Source organism: Chiloscyllium plagiosum, unplaced genomic scaffold (assembly GCF_037043375.1).
Source record: "Chiloscyllium plagiosum isolate Xiang-an unplaced genomic scaffold, Cpla_swu_hap1 HiC_scaffold_40, whole genome shotgun sequence".
NCBI classification, from domain to species: domain Eukaryota; kingdom Metazoa; phylum Chordata; class Chondrichthyes; order Orectolobiformes; family Hemiscylliidae; genus Chiloscyllium; species Chiloscyllium plagiosum.
Window position 1 is genome coordinate 30,061,808 of NW_028270178.1, and position 9,806 is coordinate 30,071,613.

Sequence of the window (9,806 nt, forward strand, 5' to 3'; positions counted from 1 at the left end):
ATTCAATGGATGTGGGTCTGACTACCTCAGCCAGTAATTAACACCCATCCCGAATTGCCCAGAGAACACGTAAGAGTTCCCAAATTGTCATGTGTTTGGAGTCACATGTAGGCCAGGCCATGTTAGGATGAAATATTATCTTCACTAAGGGACATTTGCTAAGGAGATTTTTTTTTTTCATGACGATTGACAAGAGTTTAATGGTCACCATTAGACTGTCAAGTCCAGATTTTGATTTAACTCAAATTTCATTGTCTGCCATAGCAGAGATTGAGTCGAGAGTGTGGCGCTGGAAAAACACAGCAGGTCGGGCAGTATCCGAGGAGCAGGAAAATCGACGTTTCAGGCATCAGCTCTTCATCAGTTATGCTGTGCTTTTCTCCCATACAACTCTCGACTCTGATCTTCCGCATTTCCAGTCCTCACTTTCTGCTCTCATCTCCCCGAATGCTTGACATTGGACTGAATTCACAAAAACAATATCTGATACCAAGCAATCATACAATGTATGGGTCTCCCAGAACAAGCTGGGGCACGATTCTGGTGACCTCTATGGAGAGTGCTGCTTACACTATGGGGATTCCTAGCAATCTGGGAGGAGGATCTCTGTTCACAAAGAGAACTGCTGGAGCTTGGACTTCAGGCAGGAAGCTTTGCTTCATCTCATGATTTCCAAACCGGAAATTTGCAATTGCCAATGCTGCCTCAATTCAGTTTTACTTGAGTGGGGGCTGTGGCGTGCAATCTTTAACGTTGTGGGGGTAGTCCATGCCAACTATTAACATTCTTCTGACTGCAGTGGGTATCCAACTTGGGACATGGTGTTTGGATTCTCTGCTGAAAACTTCCATGCTTCAGATTGTCGTTATGTTCAATCCTGTATAAGTGGGGTTGTGGTGGTGGGGGTGGGGTGGAACGATGTGGGGTGGCAGTTCTATGACCAATCATTTCTTCATTCATGTTGTAGAGGGTATCCATTCCTGGACACTGGAAGGATTCACTGCCCTGTACCATAGTTACACAGTGTGAATGTGCAATTCTGGAAGCAATCTGAGCTGTGGAGACTCCACAACGAAGTGCAGGAATTTTGTAATCAATGCCCGTGTTCGATGTCTCCCATTCTTCATTGATCCTGGGTGGTTTTGCTTGGATGTTGTGGTCTTATGAGCAACTCCAGCCAGTCAGAGTAACCTGCAGATCAGAAGAAATTAATTGTTTAGATCAGATTGGTACTGGAGAAACACAGCAGGTCAGGCAGCGTCCGAGGAACAGGAAAATCAACTTTTCTGGCAAAAGCCCATCATCATAAATAGAGGCAGGGAGCCTCTGGGAGCCTTTTGCCTAGAAGAAATTAATTACTGATCACTCCAAAAATATTGAGTATGTATCATGCTCCATGGAGTTATTTGATCCTCATATCATTCCCTACAATTTTAAACATGAAAATAATTCATTTGACAGTGATAACTGTAATGATTCAGGTGATCCGACATACAAACATCTTTATGCTACAACCATCAGGCACATGGAATATTTGATCAGTAAACTTCAAGCCTGTTTGTCTTTCTTTGTCTTACACTTAGTCCAGCAGCGATGATATTCTTGTCTGGTGACAAGTGTGGTCTTTCAACATGCACCACTCGCTATCTGGTCGCGATGGCTGTATCTAATCTACTGTTCATTATTCTTGAGGTCATACTTATTCGCTTTGCTTACTATTATTATCCATGGTGTTTCCTGGACATCACTCCTGTTTTTAGTGTGAATTGGGTCCTGACTGACTTCACAATTGATTGTTCTGTCTGATTCACTGTCGCTTTTTCTTTTGATCGATTTGTCGCCATTTGTTTTCATCAGATGAAATCTCAGTACTGCACAGAGAAAACTGTGAAGAGAGTTCTGGCAACAATCTGTATTTTCTTTTCTGTAAAGATCATTCCCAATAACTTTCGACTCGAACCCGGAAAGATCATCGACAGCGTTCCATAGTACTGTTACTCCAGGAAGTTACTTTAATGTACATCTGTGCGTGAGTTAAATATATATTGAGTCATTTCTAACACCATTTCTTCCACTCACTTTGATTCTCATTCTCAATGTTCTGATGGTCAAACACATCTTCAAAGCCAATAAGGCGCGTGAAGTACTGATGGGTCAGAAAAAAATAGAATGACCCAGAGATAGAGAGCAGAAAGAAATCCGTGACTTTACTGTTTGCTATATCTGCCAGCTTCATACTCCTCTGGTTGATGTAGATTATATATTTATAACGTATTGGTTATTACGTGGATGATTTTTATCTCTTTGAACAAGTTGCACATAAGCTGCGGAACCTCAGTTGCTGCTCCAGTGCAGTGATTTATGTGGTGACACAGAAAACTTTCAGAGACCAGTTAAAGTATGCATTGAACTTTCCCAGTTATAAGAATAAGTCAATCGGTGAACAAATCCAAGTAACTAAGCGCCAACATTAGCTGCAGCAGATGATGGAATGAGGACTCTATATGAATAATGGCCCGAAAGGAGAAGGAGGTGCAGCAACGTGATCACACTCCTTTTCAAAAGGGCAAGGACTGATTCCATCTGAGGAACATCATGAGAGAGATTGCAGGAGCAAAACCAGAGTAAAGGAGCAACCGTTACAAAGGAGCAACAGTTAGTAGAAAGCTGAACAACAGAATCGTAACCAAAAGAGGAATTATGCGTGTCCCCCCAAAAAAAGTCTTCCCTTGCAATCAGTTCACAGCAAGTAACAAGGATACAATAAAACGACCTGGAGGAATGGATCAGCCTTCACTGCAGGGTGAACAGCAATGACAGGCTCCTGTCCAGTCTTCCTCGTGGAATTGTCTGGTCTACACATCTGGACAAAAGTTAAAAAAGAGAGAAGTTTGAACTCAATCTGGAGTTCCATTCAGCTCCCTCTGGCTTGATGCTGATATCACTCCCTTCCTTTATTTGTTTTTTTCCACCACTCAGCTGCTGTGTTGATATGGAATCCAAGCCCAATCAGAGGGCTCAGTGGTAGTTGGGCTCTGAAGCTCGGGAATGGGATGTGGGAGATGAGCCAATATCCTCAGTGTTTTCATGAAAAAGATTTTGTGGCTCTCGCTGACACCATCGAGCTCAGTGGGAACTGACTGTGGATGAAGCCTGTTTGCTTGTGGCTTCATAAAGGAGCCTGAGATCAGTTCAATCCACATCATCTCCAAGATGATTGTTTCCACTTGTAAACCAGGTCCTAAACCCATCCCCCTGCCTCACAGCTCATCATCAGGGAAACAATCATTCAGTACATCGTTTCCATCTGTAAAACAGCTCCTAAACCAACCCCCCTGCCAATTCAGGTCTTTTTCCTATCAGAAAGATATTGTGAAACTTGAAAGGGTTCAGAAAATATTTACAAGGATGTTGCCAGGGTGAGAGTAGTTGAGGTGTAGGACGATGCTGAACAGGCTGGAGCTGTTTTTTCTGATGCGCCGGAGGCTGAGGGATGACCTTATAGAAGTTTAAACAACCATGAGGGGCATGCATAGAATAAATAGACAGAGTCTTTTCCCTGGAATGGAGGGGTCCAGAACTAGAGGTCATAGGTTTAGGGTGAGAGAGGAAAGATATAAAAGAGACCAAGGGGCAACTTTTTCACACAAAGGGTGGTATGTGTATGGAATGAGGTGCCAGAGGAAGTGGTGAAGGCTGGTACAATTACAATATTTAAGAGGCATTTGGATGGGTATATGAATGGGAAGGGTTTAGAGGGATACGGGCCAGGTGTTGACAGTTAAGACTAGATTGGGTTGGGATATCTGGTCGGCCTGGACGGGTTCGACTGAAGAGTCTGTTGTCATGCTGTACATCTCTATGACTGTTTGATCATACACTGACTACTGTGACCTATACAGGCATGTTATCCCCCATATTCTCAATTTTACTTTGTTATTCGTCTATTCAAAATGTTCCAAACTCATCCATTGAATTACTTGCTTTCTTGGACTGGTGTAAATCATGTTTTGTAAAATCTTTGTGAAAGTGTTAAATATTCTGCTGTGTGTAATATTTCCAGCTGATGTGTTAGTCAAAGATGTGACAGATTTAATAGGACTGAGTCATCGATTCAGACAGTCATAGAGACGTATGCCACGGAAACAGACCCTTTGGTCCAACCCGTCCATGCCGACCGGATATCCTAACCAAATATCGTCCCATTTGCCAGCATTTGTGCCGTATCCCTCGAAATCCTTCCTGTTCATATACCCATCCAGGTGTCTTTTAAATGTTGGATTGTATCACCTTCCACCACCTTCTCTGGCCGCGCATTCCATACACACACCACCGTCTGTGTGAAAATGTTGCCCCGTTGGTCCCTTTTAAAATTCCCCCCTCACCCTAAACCTATGCCATCTAGTTCTGGACTTCCTCCACCCCAGAGAAAATACCTTGTCTCTTCACACTATCTCTGCTCCTCATGATTTTATAAACATCTATAAAACATCCTCACCCCTCAGCCTCGAACATTCCAGGGAAAACAGCCCTAACCTATTCAGACTCTCCTTACAGCTCAATTCCTCCAACCATGGCAATATTCTTGAAAGTCATTTCTGAACCTTTTCCAGCTTATTCCTGATGAAGCGATTTTGCGTGAAACGTCAATTATCCAGCTCCTTGGATACTCCCTGACTTGCTATGCTTTTCCAGCACCACACACTTAACTCCTATGTTCACATCCAAATCATGCAAGGCCATAATGAAATGGTAGGGAAGAATGCCAGAAACAACACTAACTGACAATGGGAATAATCCTGCGTGACTGAGCTGTGTTCGCTTCTGGACTCTCTCTCTCAGTTTTTTCCGATTATCCAGCTCCTTCTCCGAATTAAGATGCTCCTTAAAATTTACCTCCTGGAACAATTATTGCCAAATGAGCTAATATCACCTTCTATGGGTCAATGTAAGTTGATATGATATACGTCTTTTTAAGTACGTTTCTAGAGACATAGAGTTTTACACCATTGAAACAGGGCATTTGGTCCCAATCATTCATGCTAACCAGATATCCCGATTTAACCTGATACCATTTGCCAGCATATGGCCCATATCCCTCGAAACCCTTCCTATTCATATATCCATTCAGATACCTTTTAAATGCTGTAATTATACCAGCATCCACCACTTCCTCGCCAACTAATTCCATACAAAGCACCGCACTCTTTGTAAGAAAGTTACCCCTCAGGTTCATTATAAACCTTTCCTCTCTCATATTAAATCTGTCTAGTTTTGGAATCCTCTTCACTGAAAAAAAATCTTGTCTATTTACCCTATCTATATCCCTTACAATTTTATAAACTTCTGTCAGGTCAACACCGCCCCCCGCTCCAACTCAGACTCTGACACTGCAGAAAAACAGCCCCAGTCCATTCAACCTCTCCCTGTAGCTCAAACTGTCCAAACCCAGTAACTCCTTGTAATTTTTTTCTGAACGCTTACAAGTTTAATAGCATCTTTCCTATAACAGGGAGACCAGAATCGAACGCACCTCACATTTATCTAAATTAAACTCCATCTGCCACTCCTAAGCCCATCGGCCCACATGATCAAGGCCCCATTGTACTCTGACACAATATTCCTGTCCTTCGGTACTTCACCCGTGTTTGTAGATGATACAAGCATTTCTATTATAGGCCTTGCAATTTCCTCCCTAAATTCCTCCATTATTCTAGGATACACTTGATCAGGTTCTACCTTTATGTTTTATAAAACCTCTAGTAGGTCTTCTCCCGTCAAGTCAACTGTCATCAAATCATCAATCTTTATTTCCCTGAGATGTCTAATACCAATTTCTTTCTCAACAGTTACAACTGACACAAAATATTCAGTTAATATCCGTACCATCTCCTCACTGATTATGAGAGGGGTCTACTCTCTCAATTTGTTCTCTTGCTCTTAATGAATTTGTAAAACCATGTTTTAAAAATTATCTTTAACCTTTTCTGGGAATGGTATTTCATCCTGTCTTTGCCTTCCTCATTTCCTTTTTAAGAGTACCGCTACACACTTTAAACTCGTCAAAAATTCAGTTGATCCCAATTGTCTGTATCTACGTTATGATTCCTTCTTTATTCTTGAAAACAAGTTTAGTTACTGTGTTCAGCCATTGCTTCCTAATCTTACCAGCCTTGCCTTTTACTCTAACAGGAACATCATACTTCTGAACTCTCATTATCACACAATTGAAGGCATCCCATTTGCAAACAGTTTATTCCAATCAACTTTTCAAGCTCATTTTTATATCCTTAAAATGTGTCTTACTCCAATTAAGATCTTTAACTTTTGTTGTAGACTTACCCATTTTCACAACTGTTTTAATTCTGATAGTATTATGATCACTCGTGCCTAAGTGTTCCCCTACTAACACTTCAGTTACTTGACTTGCTTTATTTCCGAAAAGTTGCCATAGTACCTCAGTGACTCAATCGCTCACTCTGTTGCCTCAAAGCAGGAGAGACCCATGTTTCATCCTCCCCTACAGTGACGGAGCTTCCGTGAGGTTTGCATATGCTCCCTGTGTCTGTGTGGGTTTCCTCCAGTTACTCTGGTTTTATTCCACAGTCCAAAAATGCGCAAGTTAGGTTGGTTGGCCATTATACCACAGAGTTCAAGGAATGTGCAGATTAGGTGTGCTACCCAATAGGAAATATAGAATAGGGCTATTGGTCCAGGTGTGATCCTCTTCCATGATTTAGTATGGATTTGTTAGGCTGAATGATCTTTTTCCACACTGTATGGGTTTAAGAAGTTTTGCTCCTTCTCCAGCTGGAACATTAATGCATTGATAAAGAAACTTTTCTTGAACACATTTCGGAAATTCACCATGATCCAAACCTTTAACACTTTGGCAGTCCCAGTCAGTGTTCGGAAAATTAAAATCCCATACTCTTACAACCTCATAATTCTTACATATATTTGAGAGCTCTGAATATTTGCTTCTGAATTTCCTTCTGACTGTTGAGGATGCCTATAGTCCAATCCCATGTAGATGACCATCCCTTTCTTATTTCTAATTTCAAACCGTAGAATTTTACCAAATGGTCCTTCAGTCATGTTTATGCTAAGCACAGTAGGAAATATTTCCTGAATCAAAAAGGCCACTCCCCCACCTTGTCCTGCCACTCTTCCTATCCTTTCCATAACATCTGAAACATGGAACATTGAGCAGCCTCTCTCGTGCTGCCCTGAGGCAGCTTTCCGTATTACCTACAGCAGCCCAGTCCCATGTTCCCTTACATGTCCTGAATTCATTGGCCAGATCTGTTAGATTTTTTGCACTGAAATGAACTTAATATTATTTGTCAGAATTATTTGGTTCTCTGACTTGGTCCTGTCTGTTTTTTGTTCTAATTAACTTGCTCTTTTCTGATTCAGAAGTCCTTACCCCCATCTCTAAAAGTGTACATGGTCTTGAATTAGAACTATTAGATCTTCCCACCAGGTTATAGGTCCCTTTCCAGTTCAGGTGAAACAAACCTTTTTGAACAGGTTGTTTCTGTCCCAGACGACATTCAAATGATCCAGCACTTCAATCATTGATTTATCTGTCCTCTCCTTTAATTCCTTCTCTCATGAGAACTTGGCATCAGCAGAAAACCCGAGATTACTACTTGTGATGTTTTGTATTTTAATGTTCTACCTAACCTCATAGACTCACTCTGCAAAGCTTTAACCCGTTCCTTGACTATTTCATTCCTCTCAATGTGTACAATAAACTCCAGCTTCTCACTTTCCCCTTTAAAAATCTGCTTCACACACTTTGAGAAGTCCTTTAAACTGGCAGCAGAAAAGCAACACACTATTCTAGATTCACACTACTGCTGGAGAATCACCTGTCTGTGCCCCTGACAGCAGAGTCCACAATCACAATTATTCTTTTAAATCTTGACGGACTCGTTTAACGCAAGTTTTATTCTTAGTGCCCAAGGCCTGGCTATTATTTCAATTTACCTTTGAGAGACTATCTCTTTCAACAGCACCTGAAACAGAACAGAGAGAGGAATAGCTGCAGGAGAGTTCTGAACGACCCTTTTCTCTTTCCTGACAATCGTCTACCTGACTGTTCCTGATGTGTAATCACTTCTGTCAATCTACTCGTCGTCACACTCAGCGTCTCCTCTATGTCTTGAAAGACATTAAGTCTAAAATGAGCAAGCTCCCAACTGCACGTTATATCTAAAAGCACAATGGTTTTCCTAAACCACAGATTTAATACAGAACATGCAAAAAAGTATTGAAAAGAAAATTTAATATTAAAAATAATTCAGAGTTAAGTTAACAAATGAAAAAATATTCTCAAACAATCAAGTGCTCTGTTGGTTAAATAACTCGGAGCAGTTGTTTGGTTAGCTCAGATGGTTAAAGCATGGTCATAGTTACACCAAGGTCGTGGATTCAATCCCCACACTCATCTAGTGTGCTCTTGCAGTTTGCGACTCAGCGATGCTCGCCCTGTGGAAGTTGGCCTTAGATTACTGGTTCGGGGGAAGTAGGGGCAATTATATAAACCTTGGTCTGCATCTGAACCAGACTGGAGCCAATGTCTTTCGGGGAGTTTTCGCTATTACTGGTGGAGAGGTTTTATACGAATTGGCAGGAGGCTGGGAACCAGAAGAGAAAAAAGTAGGGAGTGAAGTGGAGACTGGAGACTGCAAGGATCCTGAAGATAGCATTAATAAAGAGAAGGGTAGTCAGAGAGCAGATGAATGCAAAATAACTGGTAGCCTGAAATGCACCTACCTTAATGCAAGTAGTATAGTGTGTAAGGCAGATTAACTTAGGGCTTGGATTGGTGCCTGGGAGTATGACGTTATTGCAATCACAGAAACTTGGTTGAAGGAAGGGCATGATTGGCAATTAAATATTCCATAATATGGACGCTTCAGACAGGACAGGGAGGGAAGTAAAAGAGGTGTGGAATTGCATTGCTGGTCAGAGGTGATATCATGGCTGGACTAAAGGAGGACACTATGGAGGTCTTGGGTAGTGAGGCATTATAGGTGGAGCTGAGAAACAAGAATTGTGCAGTTACATTGTTGAGTCTATATTACAGGCTTCCTAACAGTGAGCATGAGGTAGAAGAACAAATAGATAAATAGATTATGGAAAGATGTAGAGACAATAGAGTAGTGGTGGTGGGAGATTTTAATTTTCCCATCATTGACTGGATGCACTCAGCGTCAGAGGTCTGGATGGTGTAGAATTTGTTAGAAGCGTCCCGGAGAGTTTTCTGGAGCAGTATGTCAATAATTCAATTAGGGAAGGGGCCATATTGGACCTGGTACTGGGGAACGAGCCAGGACAGTTCGTAGAAGTTGCGGTGGGGGATTTGTTTGGGAAAAGTGACCACAATTCTGTAAGTTTTAGAATACTCGTAGAAAAAGATGAGAGTAGTCCTAAGGGAAGAGTACGAAGGCCAAGGCCAAAGCCAATTATATTAAAATTAGGCAGGAGCTGGGAAGTGTGAATAGGTCACAGGTATTTGAAGGGAAGACCACATTTGAAATGTGGGAAGCTTTCAAGGATAGGTTAAAGGTAGTGCAGGATAGGTATGTCCTGGTGAAGGCAAAGGAGAGGAAGGGCAAGATTCGTGAGCTGTGGATGACAGGGGAAACTGTACGACTAGCCAAGAGGAAAAGATAAGCGTACATAAGGTCCCAGCAGCTAAGAACAGAACGGGCCCTGCAGTAATATCAGAAGAATAGGACAAGTCTTAAACGAGGAATAAAGCGGGCTAAAAAGGGTCATGAAATACCTTTAGT